Genomic DNA, 24,792 nt, shown 5'->3' with positions numbered 1-24,792 from the left:
TGGTGACTTAATTTAAGAGGATGTCAGATGGATGCTTACTTACACATAATTTTTGTGTGTGAATTTATGTATCTTGAGCCAGTTACTCTATAGTCTATTTGAGTTCCTAACATAACCTGTGTAGGTTTGGTTGGTTTGATTTTTCTCTCTCGATTTAATAGACAACTGATGTTTTCAAATGGCGATTAAAGTATTCATTCAGTAAGCATTTATTCAATATTAATATCTGATTTGTGCCAGGCTCAGTGTCATGTGCTTTCTAGTGTGAAGATTTTGAATTTCTTCTTCTTGCCTTACATAACAATTTGCTGATTTTTATATGTAGGATTGCTCTGTACAGCAAAAGCTACTTGAAGTCATATGCTCCTCAGCCATTGACCGTGGTACAACAAGCAGCTTTTTGCTAAATGACCAAAGAGCAACCTACTTGTTATTAGTAGTCAACCAACTGCTCAGTTTCTGGGTTTTGCAAACAATGCTAGTTTTGTAGAAAACAATGAGGACTGCTTTATTTCCCTTTCTGTACTGTGTGAATCATCAGCTCTAAGTTTGCATTTCAGAAATTTTTCTGATGGATGGTGAGATTATACTGAATTCATTAGTGCTGTTAACTGTCAACGGAAATGAACAATTCATTTTGATTTCTTGCTGAACATTGGAACAACTGACCGGATATAGTGGTCAAAAACACTGTTAAAATATGACTTGAAGAATTCACTCATCGTCAGCCAACTGTGCTCCTGTTGGCACATGATACTACATAGGCACCAAAGTAATCTGATCTGACCGTGGTCCCTTGCTTCTCAAAATGTGGACGAGTATATAGCCATATCAAGTCAGCAGTTGGTGATTGCCCATTTGTGCCCCAAAACTGTGTTGTGTGCCACAGGATGAATGAAAAGGCAATAAAAGTCACATGCAAGGACATGGAAATTGTTTCGGTTTTGTAGCCCGAAGTAGCAGAGTATACCTGGACATGGAATTGGAAGACGACTTCATTCTAAATTTCAGCTCTGCCGCTTACTCGCTATGTAGCCTTCGACAAGTCTCTTCACTCTTTCAGACTCACTTCTCTCATCTACAAAATGTGAAACTTGAATAAGACCCCGTTGGAAAAGTGCTAAATGGGTTGCTTGGCACATATTAAGCGCTGAGGAGATGTTGGTTGAATAGAAATCTGAAAATCACTCCATAACAGTATCTTTTCTTTAAGTGTGTGAATTAATTCAGTGTAACTTGGAAAACAAATTACTCATTTGGTGCTCAGGCTGTGTCACATTGCCAGGCTATCATCTTTTTCTGTACATGTCTTCTGGAGTAGAGTGTGAACTCCACATAATCCCTGCTGCTGTTTAGCAGCCTATGCATATCTCTTTAATAACTTCTAACACACATGCTGTATAATCAATTTATTTGTCTGTGCTATACTGTAAGGTCTTTGAGACCTTGTTCTTTGATCATATCCCATGTCAATTTTCAGCCCCTGGCATATGGTAAGTATGCATTTGTTGAATGAATTCATTGAATGGATGAAAAGCCAGGACTAAGTCTAAGTATTCCAAGTACCTTGGATATATTAGCTGGTTGATAAATTGATGAAAGTGACTACAAAAGCCGAAGAATGAAAAGTAAAGAATTGATTAGATCAGTTAAACGTGCGTTTCTTGAGCAGTTCGTTTTCTAGACTAGATGGTAGTGATGATACCAAAAATGACTAAGAACATGTTTTGCTCTCTGGTTTTAGGGGAGGAGACCATGTAAACCAGTAAATAGAATACATTATCTATAATAATAAAAGCGTAATATGCTAATTAGACCAGACAGCCAAATGACCTTCTGGACGTCATTCTGGATGAAGCCGCAGTGGCAGGGGCCCAGGCAGAGGCGGTTAGGGGCGATCAGGCAGGCAGGCAGGCAGGCAAGTAGTTAGGGGCGATCAGGCAGGGAGGCGAGTGGTTAGGGGTGATCCAGCAGGCAGGCAGGCGATCAGTTAGGAGCCAGTGGTCCTGGATTGCAAGAGGGATCCCGGATTACCAGAGGGTGTAGACCGGGCTGAGGGACTTGCCCCGCACACTCCCCACCCCCATCCCTGCACAAATTTCGTTCACCAGGCCTCTAGAAAGTATAATAATAAAGGATTATACAGAGTGTAAAGGTAGCAAAAAAGAGGTCAGGACTTTTAGGCTTCAAATAATCAAATCTAACTCTTGCACAATAGCAACAAAAAGAGGGGGTATTATTAGAAGGATGCTGGGTTATCTTACCCATTCATTTTTTCAATAAATATTTTATTGCCCTAACTGGTTTGGCTCAGTGGATAGAGCGTTGGCCTGCAGACTGAAGGGTCCCGGGTTCTATTCAGGTCAAAGGTACATACCTCAGTTGCAGGCTCCGCCCCAGCCCAGGCCCTAGTCAGGGCTCGTGCAGGAGGCAACCAATCGATGTGTTTCTCTCACATCAATATTTCTCTCTCTTACACTCTCTCTAAAAATCAATGGAAAACTATCCTTGGGTGAGAACTTGAAAAAATAGTAATAAAAAAATAAAATATATAAAAAATAAAATTTTATTACTGCTTATGTTTCAAGTGTGGTTTTAGATGATGGTTTATAAGACAGATATGGCCTTCCACAGATATGTTCTTCCCACTGGAGAGACAGGGTTCCCACTGGAACCAGAGACTTATCTACTCCCTCCATCTTGAATCTTTGTCTCTAAATGATGACTTTATTCTTCAGTCCCACTTTTCTAACCTGGGAAAGAACATGGCTGCAGACAGACCCCAAGTTTTACATCTCACAGCTTCAGATACTGGAGAGACACTGCCTTTTACTTAGGTTCAGATATTAAAAATCTCAGGGATGGAGCTTATTGGCCTGGCTCTGGTCAGGTACCCTATATTCTGGATTATTCAGCTAAGGCAAGGGAATGGGATCAAGTTCTACTAACATGAAGCTACTACAATAAACATGTGGATAGGGTGAAGCGTTGCTGGGAAAACATTTCCTTAGGTGTCTATTATTAGGAGAGAGCTTAACACCAAGGAGAGGGTTAAGAAAGGGGTATTCGTTATCTATTGCTGTGTAACAAATTACCACCAAACTTAGTGGCATATGTAGCAACGTGATTTCTGTGGGTCAGGACTTGAGGAGTTGCTTAGCTTGATAATTCTGACTCAGGGTTTCATGCGGTTGTAGTCCAGTTGTTTGCCAGGACTGAAGTCACCTGTTGGCATATGAAGGAGCTGGAGGTTCCTCTTCTAAGACAGATCACTTGTGTGTAGTTTAGTTCCTTGCCATGTGGACCTCCCCATGTGACGGCTTGAATGTCCTCATGATATTACAGCTAACTCCCCCAGAACAAGTGATTGAAGACAGAGCAAGGTGGAAGCCACAATGTTTTTTTTTTTATGTTAGCTTTTTTTGAGATATCATCTATATATATAAAAGCCTAAGCGACCAAATGACCGAACGACAGGTCGCTCTGACACATGCTGACCACCAGGAGGCAGATGCTCAATGCAGGAGCTTCCCCTTGGTGATCAGTGTGCTCCCACAGCCAACCGCCCGCGGCCGGCCAAACTCCCTTGGGCCCTACCCCCCCCCTCCCGGCCGGCCAGCCAACCTCCTGCTGCCCTGATTAGCCCCGATCACCGGCTTGGCTGAGGGACCCCACTAGTGCACAAATTCGTGCACCGGCCCTCTAGTTTACATAACAAAAAAATCTACTTGTTTTAAGTGTACAATCTAGTGAATTTTAGTATATTTATAGTTATACAACCATCACCACAATCTGATTTTAGACCATTTCCATCACTTTAAAAAGAAATGTCTTACCTATTTATATCAGTCACTCCACATTCCCACCACCCTTTCCCAGTCCTAGGCAACCGATAATTCTATTTTCTCTATATATTTGCCTAGGGACAATATAATGTAATGGAATTTTACAATATGTGGTCTTTACAACTGGCTTGTTTTACTGAACACAGTGTTTTCAAGATTCATCCATGTTGTAGCATGTGTCAGCACTACCCTTTTTTAAATTGACAGGTAGTATTCCATTGTATGGCTCTACCATATTTTGTTTATCCATTCAGGAGTTGATTGACATTTGGGTTGTTTTCACCTTTGGCTTTTGTGAATAATGCTGCTCTGTACATTTGTGTACAAGTTTTTTTGTGGACCTGTGTTTCCACTTCTCTTGGGTAGATACTAAGAGTAAAATTACTGCATTACATGGTAAGTCTGTTTATCTTTATAAGTTTTCCAAGGTAGCCGAACTAGTTTACAGTTCCATAAGTAATGTACAATGGCTCCGATTTCTCCACATCCTTGTCAACACTTGTTATTGTCTGTCTTTTTGCTTATAGCCATCCTAGTGAGTATGAAGAGTATCAATGGTTTTGACTTGTGTTTCCATCGTGACTAATGATGTTGAACATCTTTTCATGTGCTTATGGGCATTTGCATATCTTTGGGGAATTGTCTATTACGATCCTTAGCCTATTTTTCAATTGGTTAATTTGTCTTTTAATTATTGAGATGTGAGAGTTCTTTAAGTATTCTACATACAAGTCTCTTATCAGATGTACAAGCTGGGGCCAAAAGTAGGTTTACAGCTGGGAGTACATGAAACACAGAGTTTATTCTTGTATTATTATTTATTATTGTGTAATTTTCCATAGGAACAACTGTAAACCTAATTTTGCCCCACCCTGTATGTTTTTATAAATATTTGGAATTACTATGGAAATCTTGGTATAGACAAAAGTCAGGAGGAGTAGGGATTTACTTTAAAAGATAATTCTCTTTTACTAAAGGATTCATGATTGAATCCCATTGAAAACAACAGTTACCTGATGCTTTTTAAATATGATTCTATTTATAGCGATTTAATTTATAATTAGCTCTCTAGGAACATAATGATTACCTACATCAAGACACTTTGAGCCCTAGCTGGTTTGGCTCAGTGGGTTGAGTGTCGGCCTGCAGACAAAAGGTTCCTAGGTTTGATTGCGGTCAAGGGCATGTACCTTGGTTGCAGGCTCCTCCCTGGCCCAGGCCCTGGTCAGGGCTTGTGCAGGAGGCAACCAATGGTGTGTTTCTCTCACATCAATGTTTCTCTATGTCTTTCCCTCTCTCTTCCATTTTTCCTAAAAATCAAAGGAAAAATATCCTCAGGTGAGGATTAACAAAAAACAAAACAAAACAAAAAGACACTTTGAAAGATTCTAGTGACAATCTTAGTTATCTGTGAGAACACAACTCTATTATACAAGCATAAATATATGTATTTGTGTCTTCCTGTGAATATTCTTATAGTACTTTTCCATTTATTCTCACACTTTCCTTGCATGAGAAGAGTAGGCAGAATGTGTGCTCTATCTTTAGTTTTATAGGGTACAGTAAGAAGGTTAAAAATATAAATAGGTTATTGATAGTATCCTAGCTTAATTCCCTAGAGTCTAGACCAGGGGTGGGCAAACTTTTTGACTCGAGGGCCACAATGGGTTCTTAAACTGGACCGGGGGGCCGGAACAAAAGCATGGATGGAGTGTTTGTGTGAACTAATATAAATTCAAAGTAAACATTATTACATAAAAGGGTACGGTCTTTTTTAATTTTAGTTTTATTCATTTTTTTTTAGTTTGCCCACGGCTGGTCTAGACCTTAAAGGAAAGTCTCTTAACTTTCTACCACAAGTTTCAGAGATTAAGAAAATGATCTATTTGGGCAAAGGAGGTGACATCTCAGCTCTTAAGTCAAGAGGGAGTCAAGTATATTTTGTATTTGTAGTCCATAATGGGAAAAACCTTCTCAGGTGGTGTCTTCTGTTGTATCAGACGCTCTATATTAACCTCTATTGCAATGCAAGGAAGAATCTGAAACCACAGATTCCTGGAGACATGAGTGGTTTGGTGGGCAGGATTGAAAAAAAAGATGATGCTTGGTGAAAATTTCTCTAGGGAATATCTAACATATTATCATGTGTTGACTGAAGCCTACAATTAAATACACTGTTGAGAGATGTCAATCCTAAAATGCAGTGGGAGGGAGGGGTTTTCATAGTTATCTCCATAATGATTTATAGATCTCTTCATGCCAGTGATTTTCAGCCTTTTTCATCTCATGGCACACATAAACTAATTACTAAAATTCAGTGGCACAGTAAAATTTTCACTTTTTGCTAGTCTGACAACAAAAAAAAAAGGGGGGTGTAATTTTGACTCATTCACACGGGATGGCTATTGTATTGGCTGTTGTCATTTTTTAAATTTGACAATCTAAGGGAAAAGAGGTCAATGTCCCTGACTAAACAGTCAAGTATTGCATGTTTTACAAATTCTTGCAGCACCCTGCTTGAAAATTGTTGCCCTGTGCACCTCGAAGGAATGAGCCCTCCTATGTTCTTCTCGTTTGCCAGGGAAAATGAATGGGGTCTAAAATAGAATTTTGCCCTCATTATGTTTGTCTTTAGCGATACCCGTCTGGCCTCAGATATAGCTGTTCGTCTGAAAATCATATAAGTTCTTGGACTTTATATATTTCTAAAGTGGTAAGTGAGGTGGCTGTCGCACTTTAAAAAAGAAAATTGAAAAGACATACTCCCCTGTGACTGCAGGGAAAATAAAGAGGCAAAGTTCCTGATTTTTAATTCAGTACTTGGTATTGCAGTTATTTTATTTCACACGAGTTTTTGTGTAGGTGTGCTTCTTTTTATATAATCAGTGTGTTCCTGGCAAAAAGGTGTATAAACCAGCAGTCGCCAACCTTTCCGACCTCACGGACCACCAGTGGTCCGTGGACCACCGGTTGGTGACCGCTGCTCCAAAGGTTTCCTTATAAACAATATTTTTGTAGTATAGTAAATTATTTGGAATGTAGAAGGTGACCTTATACTTAAAAAGAATTTATTATTAACTATTGATTAAAAATATTTTTCGTTAAATTCTCCATTTGTGGCTTTACGCTTTTGTTGTTGTTGTTAATCCTCATTTGAGGATATTTTTTCCATTGCTTTTCAGAGAGTGGAGGGAGGGAAGGAGGGAAAGAGAGAGAGAAAGAAGAGAGAGAGAGAGAGAGAGAGAGAGAGAGAAACATCGATGTGAGAGAGACATATCGATTGGTTGCCCCCCTCAGAGAGGCAACCATTGGTTGTGGGGCAGAGAGTGGACTCACAACCAAGGTACATGCCCTTGACCAGGAATTGAACTCGCAAACCTTCAGGGCAGTTGGCCGATGCTCTAACCATTTAGCAGCACCTGCCAGGGCGTGTGGCTTTACTCTTATTATGTAGATTTGGCCGTATATTGCTATTTTCTGACACCATCTTTACAATTTAGGTAGCTTCAAACAGGTAAATGATAAAATCTTGTGTCTGGATAAAGACACCACCACCACCATCAGCAATGTCTAGGTCCAAACCCTGAAACCTGTCAATGTTTCCTTACATCGCAGGGAGACCTTGCCGGTGCGATTCAGCTAAGGATTTTAAGATGAGAAGAGAATCCTGGAATATCTAAGTGGGCCGAATGTAAACTCAGGGTGCTTATAAGAGGAAGCCAGGAGGGGCAGAGTCAGAGAAGGTGATGTGAAGATGGAAGCTGCAAGAGTGAAAGAGTTGTGATGAAAACAGATCGTTGGAGTGTTGCCATTGCTGGAGGGGCCATGAGCCAAGAAACAGGGCAGCCTCTAGCTGAGGAGCGGGTATCCCAGAGTGTCCGGAAGGAACATAGCTCTGCTGTCCCCTTGATTTTAGCTCCATATAACCCAGTTTCAGACTTCTGGTCTCCAGAACCATAAGAAAACTTATTTATTTATTTTATTGATTTCAGGGAGAGAGAGATGGAAACATCAATGATGAAAGAGAATCATTGATCAGCTGCTGGAGATCAAGCCCATAACCCGGGCATATGCCCTGACCGGGAATCGAAACACGTCGGCTGGGCATAAGAAAACAAATTTAAACCATGATGATTATGTTAATTTTTTTGCAGCAGCAATAGGCAACTGATACATCTTGATTAAGATTGGATGAGCCAAGAGATAATTTTACCCTAGGCCCTGGTAACTGAATATGATCGCAATGTAAAGCAGTTCGTTATTTATACCACTGTTTCAGTAGAAAATGGTGACAAGTGTTGTGCTTAGTAGAAGCACAATGCTGTCCTCTCTAAAGGAATCCAAGAAGACATTCCTTTCTGATCTTGGTACAAGCCTGAGCTGCTCTTGACCAGCTGTTCCGTTTTTCATAGGAAGCCTCTGAAGTGGGTCTTGGAGCAGAACCCTTTTATCAAGTTGGTGGCTAGAAAGCTTCAGATCTTGGGCCTACACCACATAAAGTTGTGGCCTGGCATGCACCTTGAGCCTCTTCCTGGTACCATTTTATGTCCCTATACTTTCTTTTTATTTTTCTTCCTTCCTCCTTTTGTTATGCTTTAGTTAATCTAAGTAATTGGCCTTAAATCTTTTCTGGACCAAGGTAGGGATTAGGTAAATATATAATTAAATAAATACACATACAAATACCTATGTACATACCATGGATAATATGAGAAGGTACTTGATTTTCTATCCAGCGTTTTGCTTCTTAAATAAAATCTCTGTCATATGGTGTTTGTGCTATTTTTGTATTTCTCCAAAAATGGAAAAAAGTGCGGTCTCTCATTAATTAATAGCACTTTTGGTTTTTAAAAAAATACATAATGAAACATCAGTAAAATAGAGGCATGCTTTTAAAGAAGAGTTCTAGTGCCACAGAGCTGGAGAGTGCGCACAGGGCTGCCCTGTACCTGGCAGTTTTCTGCGTTAGTGGACTAGCCCATCGTTACCTGGAAAATTTAGTCGAGTGAAGCACTCTGTCCTCTAGCCACATCGGTAATCTGGAGTAGAGTTATATATGTTTTTCTAAGAGGAAAAGCTAATTAAAATATGTAATAGGATAATGTTTCCCTTCATATCTAAATATGATACTGCACTAGGAGGACATGAGCACCGGATCGTAGAGGTAGATTTGCAATAGTCCTTTCCCATGAACTTGCATCTGCTTTTCCTTTAGGTATAAAGGGCATTTGTTTGTCAGGAAACATCATAATTAGGGCTAGATTAGGACAAATCTAATAGGGTCATGCACATATCAAACTCATACTTTTGACCTAATTTTGCCATGTATAAGTTGGGCAAAACAGCCACAGTTATTTTTTCACCCATTAAAGATTTGTTGAATTCAGGCATCGTACCAAATGTTGGGTTTTAGCAGGGAGCAAATTAGGCATGGCTTCTACCCTCATTTAATGAAACCTAACAGAAAGACATTACATACATAATCATGGAATCCCCTATGGCAATTGTGATAAACTCTATGAAGAAGGTACAGGGTTCTGTGAGTTTCTGACAGGGTGACCGGGCACTCTAAAGCTTCTCTGAAGCAGTAATGTTCACGTAATGTCCTTGTTACTATGGGGTGATGAGTGGGGGAATAAAGCATTTCTGCTAAAGGAAGCGACACAGATGGTCCTGAAGGGGAAATGGCCTCGCACACCGGGTTACTAGAAGAACGGCCTCTGTGGTGTGAGTGTCATGTCCAAGCATGAGAATCACAGGGAGTGGGACTGGAAAGGTAGCAGGGCCATTTCTTGCAGGGTTTTGTAGATTATGATGAGGTGTTTGGGCATTGCCCCGAGTGCCCAGTGCTAAGCCATTGAAGGAGTTTAGAGATGTACTTTACATTGTAAAAGGTGATTGCCATTGCTGTGAAGAGAAAAGGAGGAAAGATGAAGGGAGACCAGATAGGAACCTATCGCAAAAGTTGAGATGGGATATACAGATTTGGGTTAGGTAACAATTAGAAATTCAGAATTGTGGCCTGGCTGGTACGGCTTAGTGGTTGAATCAGGAGGTTACGGTTCGATTCCCAGTCAGGGCACATACCCGGATTGCGGTTTTGATCCCTAGTTGGGGGTGTGCAGCTGATCAATGATGCTCTCTCATCATTGATGTTTCTATCTCCCTATCCCTCTCCCTTCCTCTCTCTGAAATCAATAAAAAAAACCTTTGTTTAAAAAAACTAATTGTGAATATATTTGAGATGTATTTAGAAGATAGAGTCAACAGAATTTGGTATTGTACCGATATGGGATTTTCTGGTGTATGTTTGAAGGTGTTATTTGTTCAGATGGTGTATTAATTCCCTATTGCTGTGTAACAAATTATCACAAATTTAGTGGCTTACAATAGCACCCATTTATTACCTCACAGTTCAGTAGGTTAGAAGTTTGACAGTATGGCTGAAATTAAGGTGGCAGCCAGACTGAATTCACATCGAGAGGCTCTGGGTAAAAATCCACTTCCAGGCTCATCTGAACCTGTTTATGTCATCAGTCTTGTAGTTGGCACATTTTAGTTCCTGTCGTCATCAGCCTGAGGTCCCCGTTTTCTTGCTGGTTGTCAGTGAGGGTTCTTTGTCAGCTCCTAGAGACCATCTGCATTTTTTTCTTATTTGGCTCCTTGATGTTGAGGCCAGCAAATGTGTGTTAAGTCCTTTCCATGCTTTGACTCTAATTTTTAGATCCCCTTCTCTGACCTCTAGGCCTTATGTGATTAGGTCAGGTCAGCCTAGATCAGCCGTGGGCAAACTACGGCCCGCTGGCCGGATCCGGCCCGTTTGAAATGAATAAAACTAAAAAAAAAAGACCGTACCCTTTTATGTAATGATGTTTACTTTGAATTTATATTAGTTCACACAAACACTCCATCCATGCTTTTGTTCCGGCCCTCCGGTCCAGTTTAAGAACCCATTGTGGCCCTCGAGTCAAAAAGTTTGCCCACCCCTGGCCTAGATAATCTTTCTCATAATTGTCAACTGATTTGGGACCTTAATTATGTCTAATTACATATGCAAAGTTCCTTTATCACAAGAGTGGTATCTTATATTCACTCACTCAAGGGCCAGGAGGTCATGCAAAGGGTCATTGGGGTCATCTTAGAAATCTGCCTTAGAATTCACAGATGGCAAACCAGAGGTGATGCATATGGGGTGAGCAAGAAAAAAATGATCCTGTTTCATATAAAGTTTGAGATGTCTATGACATATTTTAATGGTCATATCGTGATATTAATCATGAATAATGAAAGCTTACTATATGCTACATAGTAAGTGCTTTCATCAACTCATTTAATCCACACAATAAGCTTATGAAGTGTATACTATTATTATTCCAATTTTCAGCTGAGGAAACTGAGTCTTAGGGTCATCAACTTGCTTAGAGTTACCTAGGAAGTAAGTAGAAGAACTAGTTTTGACCCCCATGCAGTCTGGCCTCTATGCTCATGTAAACCTCTATTTTATGTCATCAGTGGGGTATGGGTCTGGAACTTGGAAAAGATGTCTAGACTGCAGATAAAAATCTTAGCATCATTGGCACTTAGATGACATTTAATGACCAGTTGTAGAAGAGATCACCTTAGGGGAGATTGTAGACTGGAGAGAGAGGAAGAGTGAGACCTGAAAAACTCCAAAACTTAGAGGATGGGTAGAGAAGGGGTTGCTAAGAAAGGGTACGGAAGAGGAACAGCCAGAAGAAAAACCAGGAGAAAACCTCGGAACATGTGGTGGAATGGAAGCCGAGAGAAGGTCCTTAAAGGGGTATTTGTCAGATCTGACTGATCAGCTAGTATTCTTGTAAAGAGAAATTTTGGTGGAGATTTGGTTGAAGAAGCCAGACTAGAATGGGTTGAGGAATGGATGCGAGTGAAGATAACTTTTGAGAGACTTGGTTCTGGAGAGTATTAAAGAGAGACTTAGCCAGAGAGGAATGTGGGGTTTGGGGGTGGAAGTGTTATTTATTGTGGTTTTTAAGACAAACGATGCTAGAACATGCTTAAATACCACTAGTTTGGATCCAGGACACACACACACACACACACACACACACACAGATTGAAATTACAGACAGGAGGGGATAGCTGACAGCATCAAGGTCCCTGGGAAGGGGGTCCTGGGGACGGGGTGATGGTGGTGGTGGTGGTGTGAGATTGGCCTCAGATAAGAGAAGGCCCACTGCTTCTATTGTAACAGGAGGGAGGATGGAGAGGATACAAGTGCATTTGTAGATTTGGTGGCAGGAAGATAGGGGAGTTTTGAGCTTAGGGATTTTTTTTTCTTCTCTGTGAATTGTGAAGAAAAGGCAATTCTTCATTCAAGAAGAAAAAAGTACCTTCATTGTTTTAAAATTGTTATTCTGGCCTTTTAAAATTCTTAGCTATAGAAAAACACACAAGTTGACAAAAAATTTACATGCTACCAGGTGAAACTTTACAGAATGCTGCAGAACAACTTAGAGAAAGGTTTTCAGGCACAGCCATTGAAATGCTCTGTGCTTTCCATAGAGGTCAGTTCCTGAACATGTTCTCTAGATCATGCCAGAAATCTTAGTAAGCATCATGTTCTTTTTCTTCTTTTCGAAGTGTTTTATATTTAGTTCAGTTCTAAGTTAAATTTATTTGGTACACATATTAGGGGGAGGGGGGAGGAAAGGCTGTTTGTTACTAGTTTATAAGCATTAGTTTTCTTATTGACTCAGTTTTCATGTTGGCTCAATTATGTATTCCCAAAATCAGTCGGATTAAGTAAACATTACTGTTTTATACACCAAAAAAGTACAGTAAGTCTTAAGGGTAGGTGACCCTGGCAATAAAAATGGGCCGCGTTGTTTTAAACTGCACAGATATTAAATTTAACGTGTTCTGCCTCCAGCAGCATGCTGTCCAGAGACATGGTTTGAGGCTCAACCACAAATCTAAACAGCTTCAGAATAGCTTGCCACCTGGCAGTTAAAAGGAACTTAATGTGCTAGCTATTTAGCTTATTTTCAAGTTTACTTTCTAGAATTGAGCTAATTGGAGCCTGCAGACAGGGGTTAAAGATTTTAGATTTCAGAGTTATATATGTGCTGTCCAAACTATGCAGGATAACCCCTAAATTAGAGCTTATCTGGTGAATTGTTTTATAAGTGTATTTTCCCTGACAAAAAAGAAAAAAAGCTAAACTAGCAGAGGAAAGGGTTTTTTTCTCACTGCATACAATTGTCACCTTTTGACAAAAACTAAATTAGTTCAAGAAGCTTATGTTGTTGTAATGTTGAGTAAGAAAAGGCAAGGGTTTTTAAATCCTTGCCAGAGGATATGTTTTTATTGAGTTGAGAGAGAGAGGAAGGGGAGTGGGGGGGGGGGGGCGAGGGAGAGAAGAAAGGAGAGAAACATCAGTATGAGAGAGAACCATTGATTGGTTGCCTCCCGGATGCATTTCAACTGGGGATTGTACCCACAACGTAGGTATGTACGCTCACTGGAAATCATTTGGTGCAATGGACGATGCTCAACTGACTGAATTACTGGCCAGAGTAAAAAGACAAGGTTTTATAAGAAAAATCTTTTTACAGATTTATTAGGTTGGTCCCAACAAATTAGACACTAAACACATATTTCCTAGGTAGTATATTAAAAACAGATCCAAACACATTACTAGTAAATAAAGATGATTGAGTCAGATTGTGCTCTTACATCTCTTTTTGAAATCCTCCACTTCCTTTATTTTTTTCTCCCTTCCGCTGATCCTCAAACTCTTCTTCCCACAAACACAATCTAGTTTTTGCTGTTACTCCCTTTTCACCAGTTTTTGAAGGAGCAGTTTACACTCGCTGTTTCTCCTTCTTCGTCTCCCCTTCACTCTTTGATGTGCTGTGATACCAGGCTTTCACCTCAGTCCCTCCACCGAAACCTTCTCTAAAATGACTAATGTCTCCCTGTTTTCCTAATCAGGTGGGACCGCCTCTGTTTGATCTTAACCTCTTGAGAGCAGTTGGTTCTCAAGTGTAGGTCCTGTCCTCCCTTTACTCAGTGACACGGCTCTTCCTCCTGGTTCTCTATCACTGACTGCCCCATCTCCCTCTTTCACTGTCCTTCATCCCTCTGCTTATGGCTTACATGTTGGTAATCCACTGTCCGCCTTCTTTTCTTATAATTGGGGAATCAAATATTATCAAGGCTTGACTACCATCCAAGTCTCTGTTTTTGCTTAGATCTCTTGAGTTTTTATTAGTTACTTCCAACTGCCTACTGAACATAAAACATTTGGATAGTTGAATAATGCTTTTTCCTCTAGCTTTCTGTATTTTATTCAGTGTCATTGCCATTCTCCATCCTGCTAGGACCTTTCCTCTACCTTACTCTCTCCCTGCCTACCAATTTGCTCTTCCAGTTGTATCTAACTCTGAAATATCTCCTTTATCTGCGCCTTGTTCTCCATCACCACTACATAGTCTTAGTTCAGTCTCTAACCTAATGACGATAGCTATCATTTATTGAGCTTTCTGTGTTAGGTTCTCTGCCAAGCATTTTGCATGTCTCAATTCATTTTTTTTTATATCTATCTATATAAAAGCCTAAGCGACTGGCTGACCGTTCGACCATAGCTATGACACAAACTGACCACTAGGGGGCAGATGCTCAACGCAGGAGCAGAAACCACAGGCATGGAAACATGGAATAGACTGATGAATCTCAGAGGAAAGGGGGGAGGGGAGAGGGGGGAAGAGATTAACCAAAGATCTTATAGGCATACTAGAGGCCCAGTGCACAGATTTGTGTACTGGTGGGGTCCCTCAGCCTGGCCTGCACCCTCTTACAATCCGGGACCCCTCCAGGGATGTCGGAGAGCTGGTTTTGGTTTGATCCTCGCAGGATAAAATGCTGAGATTATCTAAGAGAATTTTTAGGAAATACACACTGAAATATTAAGGGGTACAGATGCACGATGTGTGCAGAGTATTCTGAAGTAGATCAGAAAAGGTAAGTAATATGAGTGCGAGTGTGTATGTGTGTGAGTGTATGAGTACGAGAAAACAAATGAGGCAGAATGTTAAAAATTGATTATGAATATGGGAGTGTCTGTATTTTGCACTTTGGATTTTGAAATCATATATATATATATATATATATATATATATATATATATATGCCTAAGTGACCATTACGACTGGTCGACCAGTTGCTATGATGCGCACTGACCACCGGGGGCAGACTCTCAAAGCAGGAGCTTCCCCCTTGTGGTCAGTGCACTCCCACAGCCAACCTCCCGCGGCCCCTCCCCCCAGCCAGCCAACCTCCCACAGCCCCTTCCAACCTTCCACCCCCGCTCGGCTGGTCCCCCCCATTGGCCCCAATCGGGGGGCTGGCCGGCCTACCTCCTGGTGTCCCTCCCTCCAGCCAGCTGGCCCCCTGATAGGCCTCGATTGCCAGCCAGGCTGAGGGACCCCACCCGTGCACGAATTTGTGCACCGGGCCTCTAGTTGTAAAATAAAACAAAAAAATGTAAATGGCCAGGGAACACTATAATTATGTTTAGAAACATGAAACTTTTTATATGGCAACATAATTGTGCTGATACCCTTGACATAAAATTAGAAGTGTTAATTGCTTAACTTGGTTTCAGGGGAATGGGTTACGCAATTCATGTTTGAAATAAGCAGAGGAGGGGACAGCAGGGGAGTGGCGTTGGGCTGTAGAGCTCTAGGGCTTGTATTCCCTCCAGGGCACTTCTTGACCTTTTTCTTCTAAATCCCAGACTTGTGGTCGAGAAAACATAGTTAAAACTGAAGTAGAAGAGGAAGAGTGGAACAAGACTAGATGAATTTAGTTTCTCTGGTCCCCAGTGTTCATAGAATGAAATTAGATAGTTCACTCTGAGTTACTGTTAACTTTTTTAAAGAGTAGGGTTGTTCTTGTAAAACAAGTTGGCAGTAGCCCTATGAAAGTTTATAGTTGTAAGCACAAATTATTGCCAACTGATATTTGATTCAAAGCTGCTACATTTAAGTGTTAATAGAAACCAAATTGGCACTATTAGCAGCATGTAGTCTGGGAAATAGAGAAAAGGAAAGGGTGTTGATAAAGTACTTTCTCACAATAGAATTAAGTGTGGAGGTGACAGTAGAATTGCAGTGGGAAAATGAGGTTATGACTAAGGAGAAACAAAATGCTGCTCTGTTTTCTTACATCACATTGAAATCTGATCCGCTGGAATGTTACTTTGAACTATTAGAAACTGTTTTATTGCTTGCATGGAAGGTATAATCTAAAATATATCAACAAATACCAAAATAATTTTGCCATGCTGTAATGGTTTAAGTTTTTATCATTTATGTTTAATTTTTTGCTTGCCAAAATACTGAAGCATAACTTCTATTGTAAATAAAGGTATCAACTTAAGAATAAGGAAAGCCATGCGAGTGTAAATAATGGCGTCCTGTTCTTTGTCTAGATTTTAGTTTGAAGCATAATTATCTTTAAACTGTCATATCGTAATTATAAACTAACACTAAAGGAACTTGCTTTTGAAAATAAGTCATAAAAACTTCTATGCAATACTTTTAATGTGCTATATTGTTCCCTAAATTATTTTTTTCTTCATATTTTTGTGTATATTAACTTGAGTCATATGGCATGGCCTGGAAATGGCCTATTTTTTTAAAGCTATGTTTTATAATAAACAGTGGATTTTCTAATAATCTGACTACCGTAAAATTCCTTACTGTCCTTTGGCCATCATCATTTGGAAATCCCACAGACCTTTCACATACTTATTCTTAATTCATAAAGCTTATGTTCACCAAGTTCATACATACACACACAGCTGCATATTAATGATACACTATTAAATCACTTGCTATTATGGCAAGGACAGAAGAACTTGTAACATTTCAGAATACATAAATAACCTATTGCTACAGAGTTGAAGAGCAGTGTGCTTAGCTGATGCAGTGTAAGATGTCTCAGAAATCCGTGCATTTTGAAAAATAAGTGTTAGAAGCTTTATATTGCCAAATAGAAGTATGTGACTTTTCTAAACAGTAAGCATTAATTTTGATAAGTAAATACATTTACTTAACCAAGTAAACATTAAGAAAATCCTTGTTGAATCTGAATATTTCTTCTTTATAATATTCATGTTTAAAAATGTTTTCATGATTCTTTATAGCACTAGTAATTATTTTCTATTGAGGTATAATTTACGTACAGTAAAAGTCACTCTTTTTGGCATACAATTTAGAGTTTTGGCAAATGAATACAGTTCATGTGGAACTTTTTGAAAATTGATCTTAATTTGTCTTTTACTCTGAGCACTTTCTGATCTCATGGCTTCTATCATTTTAAACTTTAAAGATTGCACGATAGCTTTTTAGAATTTAATAATTTTAGAAATTTCCAGTGTTTTCACTTTGCTCTTAGTAATATTAGTGAATAACGTATCAGGGAACTTACTTTTTCCTCTTTCCCTGATTTCAGTACCTTTGACTAGCCTTGATTGTTTCTGGCCTCGAATAATGCACCAACCTCTCTGTTGGCTTTCCACGTGAATTCCTTTCTAGTTCATCCTCCACACTACTGCTGGTGGTCTTTAAGGTGCAGAGTAGCTCATCTTTATCCTCTGCCTAAAGCAGCGGTTCTCAACCTGTGGGTTGCGACCCATTTGGGGGTCGAACGACCCTTTCACAGGGGTCGCCTAAGACCATCGGAAAACACATATATAATTACATATTGTTTTTGTGATTAATCACTATGCTTTAATTATGTTCAACTTGTAACAATGAAATTGGGGGTCACCACAACATGAGGAACTGTATTAAAGGGTCGCGGCATTAGGAAGGCTGAGAACCACTGGCCTAAAGTCTTTCATTGGCTCCCCATTGCCTTCAGAACAAAGTAGGCACTTTTTCAAATCTAACCCAGTCTTCGATGAATTGGCTCCTGCCTGTGTCTTGCTGTGCCTTCTTTCCCCTTCCTGCGCCTGCATTACCTGCCTGCACCAATTGCAGGTTCCTAGATATGCTATGATCCGTCTTCTTCTTGGTGCTTTTCTGTATGTGATGTTCAGGCTTTTTTTCTGCCCATTAGCACTTAACTTCCCCAAACCCTCAGATGTGGTAAGATGCTCTCTTGTGCGCTCCTGGTCTCTCCGTCCCTCTTACCTCTAATGGAGCTAGTACCTTGGGGCTTTTTCACTGGCCTGAGTGTCTCCTCTTGACCCCGCGCTGCTTGGCATCACAGAGTGCGTCTGCTTCAGGCTCGCCAGTGCTTTGTACAGTCTCAGATACACGTCAGCATTCAGAATGCTTGTTAAATAAGTAGACTGTGTAGTTGTATGTAGAGTATGGTGATTACATAAAACCTATGAAATAGGTAAGAAGAAAAAAAATCTATTATCAGAGCCGTGGGCATCAGAATTCCTCATATGGCAGGAACTGCCCTGGGGGCATTGCCTTAATATCAGGTTCACTTAGGGATGTGAGTGTGGATGGTAGCAGTGGCCAAGAGGTCAGAAAAGGGAAGCAGCTGGACAGGAAACAAGGGGAAAGATTAGTTGATTTTGTTCCTCATAGGGGAGGGGAGAGAGAAAAGAAGAAAAGTCAGAAAAATGATGGGAGGCCGAGAGCCAGGTGAGATAATGACCTCCTCCCCCAAGGGTGGAAGATGGAGAGATTAAGAATAACCTTACTTCTGCCCGGCCAGCGTGGCTCAGTGGATTGATTGTTGTCCCATGCACCAAGTCGCTGGCTTGATATCTGGTCAGGGCATATGCCTGAGTTGAGGGCTCGACCCCCTGTGTGCAGGAGGCAACCAATCAATCGATGTTTCTACCTTCTCTCCCTCTTCTGTCCTCTCCCTAAAGAAATCAATAAAAACATATATATATTCTTAAAAAAGAATAATCCTACCTCTAATTCCCTTCTCTTAGGAATTGATAGGAACCTTGGGGGAGTGGGAGGCTTTGGCTCTGTGGGCTTTGAGTCCATTTAGCTTAGATGATGATGAACTGACACGCCCCAGCAAATAACTAGAATACATGCACAAGGAGAAACTGGAACTGAACGCACAGAAGGAGAATAGTTAGTATTAGGATGTGGGGTTACAATCGCCCCACCCCTGAGACTTTCTCTGTTATAGATCATAATAAAAGTTTTAAAAAGATAAATGTGATCTTTTTCACATCAGTATTTGGAAACTAGAGGTTAATGTTGATTTCTTCAGTACTGAAGGTGCTAGAAAGGGGAAGGTGAAACTAATTATTGAGGAATAGGGAATTTGGGCCAAGACTGAAACTCCTTTCTTTACCAAAAACAGGAACTTTTTGATTAACTTGTTAGGCTTTGTTTCCTTTTTTTTTTTTTTCTCAATTGATGAGCTACTGTTTCAAAGAGAAAAAAAATACCTGAAAATTGGACAAGGTTTTGTGTAGGCAGTGTTTAAGTTTTAGAAGTTGATGGTGTTCTGTAGATCCTAGATTTATAATAAATTATGGCTTATTTCGTTTTCAGCTGAAACAGCTGTAAGTTTATCTTCTTCCTGTTGCATTTACAACTAAACCTCACAATGTCGCTTTTTGTAATTGTTCTCCTTTTCTTCTGAAATGAAAAAATAGTCAGAAAACCATTGACAAGGTAACAGTATACTACTGCTGTGTCATATATATTGCTGTTAATGACGTGTTCCTTGATGGTGGCAAATAGGATTTAATGCTGGATCATTATGTTGTTGGTTTCTTTTTGTGCTCTGATGTCATGCATATAGCTATAATTATAATCATGAAAGACTGATGTATAAACCCAAGTGACACTTTCTCAACTTACAGTGGGAATACAAATAAGTACATAAAATATTTGTGTGGAGTTAGACTGGATCTTGGTTCAGCAACCTTGGTACTTGAGTTCTGGCTGAGAAAGAATTCAGAGCCAAGACTCAAATACAAGCAAAAGTTTATTTAGAAAGTCACAGAGGTAGAAGAAGTGAGCCCACTGAGCAGCATGGGCTCAGGGAACAAGTTGCAGAGGCATAATTGATTAAATCATTGGCCATTGCGGATTAGCTTAATCCCAGAAGGGAGAAGGTTAGAAGGGGGAGCTGAAAGTCCTAGGTTTTTTTCCAGCAACCAGCTACCCATCCTGAAGCTATCTAGGGGCTGGGCTCCAAGCCACCAGTTATCTCACTAGCATACAAAAGACACAACACCACTCTGAAGATTCCTAAACTTTAGGAGTTGTATGCTAGGAATTAGGGACAAAGATCAAATATACAGGGTCTCCCCCACAAATGTATAAACACTGTAACAGCTGACAGCTCAATTTTGAAAATGAAATGTATTTTAATAAACACTGCTTTTGCCGAAACCGGTTTGGCTCAGTGGATAGAGCGTCGGCCTGCGGACTGAGGGGTCCCAGGTTCGATTCCGGTCAAGGGCATGTACCTGGGTTGTGGGCACATCCCCAGTGGGAGATGTGCAGGAGGCAGCTGATCGATGTTTCTCTCTCATCGATGTTTCTAACTCTCTATCTCTCTCCCTTCCTCTCTGTAAAATCAATAAAATATATTAAAAAAAAATAAACACTACTTTTTATAATTATTCAAAGTGTGTGTATACATTTTTGGGGGATACACTATATATGTCTCATTGTACCACAGTTTAACGTCATTGATAATCAGTTTTTTATCAGACATCTTGTTTTTTCTTGGATTCTATGTCCTGTTCATTCTCTAACCATTTCTCTGGCTCTTTTTCTTCTTGCATCCCCACTCCTCATCATTAATACTTAACCCTTCTTTTCCGGTGGTCTCCTGAGGACCTTTCTTCTACAAGTGTTAGCCATTGTCCGTCTCCTAAAATCCTTGTGCATTTTAAGGGAGAAAAAATGACTTTTTTCTCTATCTTTCTAAGTTCTCAATTGGCATCCTTGTTACAAAAGACATTAACAGGAAGAAATATACAAATTTATAGAATATCAGTTTCATGTGACACGGGAGCCTTCATAAAGAAAGGACCCGAAGAAGCCGTTAAACCTGAGCATTTTCATATTAGCTTTGCTTAAGAGTGGAAAGTTGTGGAAAGGGGTATGATAGGACAAAGGGTCTGAGGCAAGTGTAGCAAACTGGGGGACACTTAGGAAGGCCTGTTTGTTCAGGCTCCTGTCTGTGTCCCTTGTCTTCAGAGATAAGGATGCTTTTTTCCTCTGGGTAGAGGGAGGGCACCTGGCACAGGAAGGGCTGATGACCTGCTTCAGGCGAAGGTCAGAGAGTCCTTCCTGCACATGCTGTTCTCAGAGTCCTTTGGCTTAAAACAACTCAGTATGCCAAGGTGCTCTATTTGGGGGTAGCCTGACCTGAACCCCATCAGCATTCTGTCTTCTCTGCAGAACTTTAGTTCCTTGTCTAGAACGGCCTGCATGGCAGCCCTTTTAGGCTGTCCTGCCATCACCTCCAAATCAGTGTTGAAACCCCACAACTTCCCTTTCAGCCTTCCCTTTCAACTTCCCCTTTCAGCAAAACTCTGTCAGTTGTTGTTTCTACTCAGACCAGACCCTCTCAACACACATCTAGTTATTGCAGTCACCTCACCATCTTTTAGCATTATTAGTCTTTCCTTGCTCTGTCCACATGGCACCTTAGAGCCAGAGTAGTTTTTCTAAAACCTTACTTTCTTCGTGTCAGGACCCAGCATTGTTTAGGGATTCAATTAAACTAATTAATTTGGCATTCCAGGTTTTGAATCAGCAAGTTTCGTGTACTTATTTGATGTTATATTTGTGCTGCTGTCCCCACATAAACCAATAATAGCCACTAGAACAGGCCTCTGATTACTCCCTACGACTAAAATACTTATTTGTACTTAGGCTCTTGCTCTAGCTATTCTAGCTCAGAATTCCCTAGCTGTTGTTTCACCTTTGCCATTTCTGATCTTGTACTGCTAAAGACCTGACACCTGTTCAGGTGCTAGTAGGTACTCCGTGTATGTGTGAAATGAGTGAATGAGAGCCTGTATTCTCAATGAGCATTTCTAACTAGCTTCGCATAATAATGATATTCCCCTTAATGTCCACAGAAGCCACACTCCTTTGTATTAAATTATATTTCTCATAGCTCATTGCAAGTTTAATAAATTAATTTATTGAATAAAATCTGGTATGTGAGTGCCTTACTCATATACTAAAAAACTTACTTGAAATGGCATCAAAGGCATTTTCTTTATTTCTATTTTAATTGTAAAAGTGCTTTTTAATTAAGCCTTTTCTTAGTTTTAACACAAGTGACTCATTAGATCTAATCATGTGGTTTTACTGATTGTTTCCTCCATAAGAGTGGGAAGTTCCAAGTTAAATATCTCACAACTTAGTAAGTTGATCATAGGTAATATGCATTTATGAATCACATTTGGTAATAGAATTGCCTAGAAAGTTGAATGAGAAGCCATTTATTAATCATAGGTTTATGGCTAAGATCCTGGAAGAATTTGCTAAAGATTAATAATAACTATCTTTGAATGGTGGGAATATGGGAGATTTCCTAGGTCTACTTTAGGCCTACTAATATTGTCTATTTAAAAAACAACAACCTACCATGAACCTAGATTATTTAATAACAACAATAACAATACAAACAACAAAGCTATTTAAATTTGGGAGAAAAGACAATTATCCTGTTAGTCTAAATTTATTATTTAAAAAATTACATTAGTCATATTTTCCCACATTGCAGATAACCCTATTAATATTATACATGCAGTTGATGGAATCTGGTTATAGTGTAAGAAACCAAGTATTTTTATATTCATTGATAATACAAGATTTTTTCTTTTCTGCTATTAATAATTCAGACTTTTCTAAAGGGAATCATCTAAATATTGAAATTTGTTTGAGTTTTGACAAACTTAAAAAAATATTCATTAACTTCTTGTAAAGGGCTTAAATTTAATATTAAAAGTGATTTCCTAACCAGAAAGAATGCGTTATAGGATAACACTAATTAAGAAGTGAAGGATTTTTAATGGGATAGTTTCAGATACTTTATTAAGAAAAAAATGGTTAAAATTGATTTGTTGAAAGCATTAAAACTGTTCACACCTATCTTTTCTAAGTGAATAAACTTAGTAATGCATTAATATAAATACTTTTTGTGGGAGGAGATTGTCTAAGCTGATTAACAATAAGAGATAGGCATAAAGTAGACCTTAAAAAGTTTAAAAATATTTGTTTTAATCCAGGTTTACTAATATTTAACAACTCATATGATGTGGTCTTCAAAACAGATGTCATATAAATAACTGATATGGTCATACTGCTATGCACCCAACTAAATAGCTCTAGTCTAAGTTTTTAAAGTTTGTTGATATTTTTTGTTAATTTATACATTTGTGAAGAGTTTTCACTAGGCATTGTTTCTGTAGGAAGGAATTAATCATTTTAGTTAGGATATATGGGTTGAGGGTGTGGTTTTAGTGCCAATTAAGCTATTATAGTCAGAAATTCAGAAATTCCCAAACTCTGCCCAGCCATTCTTACTCTTAGCCCCCAAGAGTCATAATGGAACTGTCTGCAAGGAACAGTTGCCAGTGGGACTCAGAGGACTACATTAAAGCTGTGCCACCTTCTAGCACACCAGTGTAGAACTCCTCTTACATTTAAGTGGCATTGGTACATGCAGTTTAGGCTTAAGCCCTAAGTGAGGACTCCTACTTCCCTCCCAACCATTTAGAATCCTGGGCCCAGCATGTTGAGGTGTCTGAGTTAGAAGGTTAGAGGGGAGAACAAACTAGTGAGTAAACACCAAGTCCCCAAAAAGCCTCTGAATCTCTAGTTAACTGACTACTGTATATAGTGGAGAAATGCAAGAGAATGGCCATTCGGCCCCAGGGGTCAGTCCAGGTCAGAATTTGAGGCAAAAAAACAACAACACAGATCTTGTTGGACTCCACCTACTACCCAGTCAGAATTTTGTATTGTTGAGTACTCAGATTAGTAACCTCTCTTACCTTTAGGGAGAACTAGATAAGGAGATGGACAGAGGCATACCTGGCACAAGAAAAGGAGCTCCTACAACCACAATAAAATACCACTCACTTTCATGTATGAAGAAAGACAGTGGACAGTTCTGTTTCTCAATATAGTACAAGTCCAAGGCATGCAGGTAATAACTCCACATCATATGATCAAAATACTATTTTGGACTTTACTAAGGCATGTAATGACTCAGGCATGCAGAAGATTTCTGTAATTGGCTGATGTTTATTTCACCTCTAGTGTGAAGTAAATTATGTAAATATTTTAAGCCTTGTTCTAATAAACATTAGTATTGTTGCTAGGATGTTTGAGCTCTTGATCTTAGGTTAACAGTTTAATGAAGAGAAATGTGATTTATTTTTAGACTTTCATGCTTGAAGGCTTCTAATTACAATGGCAAATAATACTAGCATAGAAATGAGAACCATTTGGACATCTAGACTCATGCTTTAATATGTTTTTCTGATTGCTTAGGATTCTATATGGTATTTCTTTTTTCTTTTCTTTTTTATTATCTTAAGTTGTACATATGTCTCCTTTTTCCCCAATTGACCCGCCCCCCAGCCCCCAACCATTCTCACCCCAGGCAAGCCCCCTCTGCTCCAGTGTCTGTGTCCATTGGTTATGCTAATATGCATGCTTACAAGTCCTTTGGTTGCTCTCTAACCCCCCCCCCCCCCTCGCCACCTCCCCTGCCATTTGTCTCTGGGTCTATTTTTGTTCATCAAATTATGTTGATCATTATATCCCACATATGAGTGAGATCATGTGATATTTATCTTTCTCCGGCTTATTTCACTTAGCATAATGCTCTCCAGTTCCATCCATGCTGCTGCAAATGGTAAAAGTTCCTTCTTTTTTATAGTATAGTGGCATAGTATTCTATGGAGTAGATAGTTTTTTAATCC

At 39.6% G+C, this 24,792-nt stretch overlaps 1 protein-coding gene across 3 annotated transcripts in view; it reads left to right on the top strand.

The window, feature by feature from the left end:
- The window catches only part of RPS6KA5 (ribosomal protein S6 kinase A5), a 119,947-nt gene that overhangs the window by 1,445 nt on the left and 93,710 nt on the right, over positions 1-24,792 (top strand). Inside the window, exon 1 of one of the 3 annotated variants that reach the window (XM_023745864.1) lies at positions 23,824-24,011. The exons of the other annotated variants lie outside the window; for them this stretch is intronic. The gene's annotated coding sequence lies outside the window, so the exon portion shown is untranslated. Of the gene's footprint in view, positions 1-23,823; positions 24,012-24,792 lie in introns of those variants that run through there. 3 annotated transcript variants of the gene reach the window in all.

Source organism: Myotis lucifugus, unplaced genomic scaffold (genome assembly GCF_000147115.1).
Source record: "Myotis lucifugus unplaced genomic scaffold, Myoluc2.0 scaffold_593, whole genome shotgun sequence".
NCBI lineage: Eukaryota > Metazoa > Chordata > Mammalia > Chiroptera > Vespertilionidae > Myotis > Myotis lucifugus.
Note: the sequence above shows the minus strand (reverse complement) of the source record. Positions and strands in the feature narration are given on the sequence as shown.